The 4,111-nt window shown below is 45.8% G+C and overlaps 1 long non-coding RNA gene across 1 annotated transcript; it reads right to left on the bottom strand.

Moving 5' to 3' along the window:
* Positions 1 to 450: 450 nt before the first annotated feature.
* LOC147111835 (uncharacterized) lies at positions 451 to 3,696 on the bottom strand. The gene is made up of 3 exons (XR_015079858.1): positions 3,430 to 3,696; positions 1,868 to 1,927; positions 451 to 809 (listed from the first exon to the last, which is right to left on the bottom strand). It is a non-coding gene; the product is annotated as an uncharacterized LOC147111835 (long non-coding RNA).
* Between the last annotated feature and the right edge of the window lie 415 nt (positions 3,697 to 4,111).

Here is a 4,111-nt window from a genome sequence, read left to right as displayed (position 1 = left end):
GAACGTCGGCTTCGAGACGGCCTTCTCGATGTTGGCTTTCTTCTTCCTCCTGCGAGTGCCTGCTTCTTCTTCTGGGTGTCTGGATTCAAGCTGTGTGTCCACAAGCTCCATGCTGCGAGTCCAACTGCCGAAAAGTCTTCCAGATATACTTTCTTCCAGAAACCTCCATCTCCCGCCCAAAATCAGGTTAGTCTTTGTTTTACTTTTGGCGGGCTGGGAGCACAGTGGGGTAGTCATTATATTTTAAAATGTCTTAAACAGCTGGTAAAGGCCCATTTCTGGTCTGGAATTACCTTTATTGTTTTTAATGTCCTGCTGATCTCGTTATCTAGTCCTGGGTGCTGTTCTCATGAATATGAAATTGTCCCCTTTTGTCTGGGTCAACATTTTGATGGCCTCTGTCTCCAGGCCGATCTTGACTGGATCTGCATCTAATCCATATGCATATGTGTGGGTCTGGTTTCGTTCTCTTCAGAAACGGCTTCCAGAACTTGCTGTAGGTTGAATCCACAAAGCTGTCTGAGGTTGCGCAGGAACCATTTTAAAGTGTCCCAATAAGCTGGTCACATGGTATGGCAGCCATTTTGTATGCCCCCTTTTTCTGGGCTTCTTTTAAAACAGTCTTTAAAATCATGGCCTCTTCTGCCATTTGACCCTTATTAATACAAAGTCCAAATTTGCGAATCCTACAACAGCACCACACACATGCTCAGTAGGCAGTAAATTTAAAATGGTAGAGACTCCTTCCAAATGGTGTCCCTCAGCGCGGGCTAGCATGGATATTTCGGGGCACTTCAGGGGCATGCTACCTTGCAAAATAATTAGAATTTTATGTTAAGACAGTGTATCCAATTTAATTTTCTAACATTTTCATAAATAACAATTTATATGGAATTGATGACAACAGTACCTTAAATCAAGGTTATAAAGACAGAGAGTATTTTTACTCTGAGAATTTTCACTTTCTAGTGTAACAGTTTATCATTTTATATTGTGAAAGTTCATCACTTCTGAATGTAATTAATATTTTACTGAGAAATACTAAATGTTACTGTCACCAGTTACAGTTACCCTTACATATCAAAACTCACTCCATTAATTTGAAATATATGTAAAGCTAGCAAATTAAATTCATACTTCTTCCAGAGACAGCTACTTGTTCAATTAAAATCGCTTACTGTGCAGTTTTCCCCTTGAAAGTTCAGAAATCAGAGAAATGAAGCTCATCCATTCTATACTTTATCAATCTCTATATATTAACATTTCAAAGAGCTGACAATATTTGAATTCACATTTTTCATCTGATTGACATTATATTACTGATATAAGTCCAAGTTCAGTTCACAAAGGCACACAAGCCACCCAGAATGTTGTTTATGTATATTAGTTGGACTATCAGATGAATCAGCCATCCAAAGTGTGTACTCTCATCTATCATATCAATTGTGAGACAATGGGGCGGCATCAAGCACACCCTGCAGTAGTTCATACCTTTATTTCAAGAATGGTTTTCATTCAATACACCCAGCAGGGATCAGGGGGTGAGGGGTTAACTAAAGTTACAATGTAGTTGCCATAGCTCATAGGCGGGGGGGGGGGGGTTCTCATTCAAGGAGGTAACTGATTGGTGGCTCGGTGAGCCAATCCTCAATGCAGAGAGATGAGAAAGGGGTCAGAGGTCACCTTTTTATCTCTATCTTTATCTCTCTGGAGAAGTTAGTCATCAATTTTGAGTCTGAAACAGCAAGAGAGATAGACATCCCACTTTCCAGCCAGTGAGCAAGGTTATGAGACTCCAGGCTGAGATATGAATGCATGTATCTTATAAGAGTAAAGGTTAATGCCAATTAATTCAGGGACCACTTACTTGTCAAGTGAGATTAGTCATTAATAGAGGCAGCGTGGTGTATCTTTTGTATTTTCCATGCTACAAGAAGCAAGGAAGAAACAGATTGAAGCTTGCTGTGAAAACCATGTTCTGTTCATTCATATATTTTGTGTAAAATAAATCAGATTGGTCGCATCTCACTAGAGGGCTTTTCAGACCACTTTCTGAAAATAGGAGAAAGCACCATACACTGTGTGCGAGATCATAAAATCCAGGCTAGGTCAGACTATCATTAACTAGACATTGGCCAGAAAAGGTGCTCTCCAAATCGTAAGGGATGCGAGGCCCACACATGGAAGTGACCGGCATCTCTGAATCCAACAGAACATCTACTGTAGACCTGAAATGTGTAATGGTCTGGCAGGTTGAATTTTTGACAAAGGACACAAATTTCCATTTTAAATGGTCTGAAATAAAGATGTAATGGGGTAAAATTCAGCACCAGCAATAGAAAGGAAAATTGGGCGGGATATAACCAGTAGCCAATCCGTGACCGCCCTTTTTGTGCCTCCACTAAAGTTGAATATTACCCCCAAATTTCTGTATTAATCATAGGATGAAAACTCTTTCATTATACACATAGTTACTTTTTCTCAAAAATTAGCAGACAGGAATATTGGGCCCATAAAGACAAGAAACATGAAGAGAGAAACAGCTAAAATACACAAGTGAAAGACAAGGATAAGGACTGTAAAAGAGATGAACAGGGAATCTGCAAGATGAAAATGAAAGGGGAGGGGGTAGGGAAACAGTGAACCAGAAATGTAGACTGACTGATGTTTGACAAACAAGATTTAATGAATGGAAGGCAGAGTATTGTCAAATGAGAAAGTGAGTGTTCAAATCCATCATTACTTTTTCTTCTTCTCTGGATTGCTCAGTATTCATAGCAAAATCTAAAAGAATTTTGTGTTCTTAATGTAAACAGTGAAACCTTTTGAGCAATGCTGGAATGATGTTTTGTCCAGGTTTCATTTACATCAATTTGAGGTGAAATTTTATCTATATATATAAATCGGTACTTCTGTCATTCTGTCTATCTGTCTATCTGTCTTTCTGTCATTCTGTCTATCTGTCTATCTGTCTGTCTGTCATCGCGTGTGCGTTGCGGGTATGCACTCGAAAGTTACAGGGCGTACCTATGCGCGCGTTACCTCCAAAGAAAGCTTACGCTTCCGAGACGGTTTTAAGCGTATTTACGTTTAGGCCGGGCTAAAATTGCACCCGCGGTATCCCAAAAACCTTCAACATTCCGCTCATTAACATCTCATTATCTGCTCATTAGCGACAGAGTGACCTCGAGCTCGACCAATCGTACGCCGGGTTGCTGGCGTGTGCCGCCGGGCCAATCGGTGCGTGTGTGGCCGGGCTTTATCGTTCTGAACCGAGGTGAGTCGCCGCCATCTTGATTCCAAACTTTTCCTTTCTTTTTCCCCGCTTTCTGCGTCTTAAAAAAAAACGTTGCTTTTAAAACACATATTGTTTTAAAAAAAAATGATTTAGAAAGTAATTAACTTATCTAATCTCATTAATTTTCCTACCTTTCCCCGTTTCTCCAGGTAGGCCTAGAAGCCTCGGCGTCTCCTCCGCACCCAACGCCCGAGCTAGGCACCTCCCGGCCCCACTCGAAGGCTGGAGGGCTGAGCCTCAGCCCAGCACCGCTAGGGTGCGCGCGCAGCAGGAGCTGAGACGCGCTGTCTCTCTCTGGCTGGCCGGGGGGCGGGGCTTGCTGAGCGTCTAGCGTTACCCTGGCAACCGGGCTCGCCGGACGTCTCCCACAGCCGCAATCGGCGGTCTTCACCTTAGGGGGGGGGGGCCGCGACCCTCGGGGGGGTGGGGGGGGCGGCGACCCTCGGGCGGGGGGTGGGGGGCCGCGCGCGCAGCAGGAGCAGCTGAGACGCGGCGGCTCTCTCTCTGGCTTGGTCAGCGTCACGGTTACCCTGGCAACCGGGCCCGCCGGCCGAGAGAGACGTCGCGTCTCAGCTCCTGCTGCGCGCGCAATCGGCGGTCTTCACCTCGGGGGGGGCGACCCTCGGGGGGCGGGGGGGCGTGCGCAATCGGCGGTCTTCACCTCGGGGGGCGACCCTCGGGGGGGGGCGCCCCCCGCCCTCCCTCCCCCTCCCTCTCCCCCCCCTTTTCCCCCCCCCGCCCCTCCCCCCCCTGCCCTCCCTTCCCCCCCTCCTTCCCTTCCTCACCCCCCGCCCTCCCTTCCCCGCCCTCCCT

The sequence above is a fragment of the Somniosus microcephalus genome, chromosome 10 (genome assembly GCF_052327205.1).
Source record: "Somniosus microcephalus isolate GS21.2 chromosome 10, FLI_Smic_1.0, whole genome shotgun sequence".
Classification (NCBI taxonomy): domain Eukaryota; kingdom Metazoa; phylum Chordata; class Chondrichthyes; order Squaliformes; family Somniosidae; genus Somniosus; species Somniosus microcephalus.
Note: the sequence above shows the minus strand (reverse complement) of the source record. Positions and strands in the feature narration are given on the sequence as shown.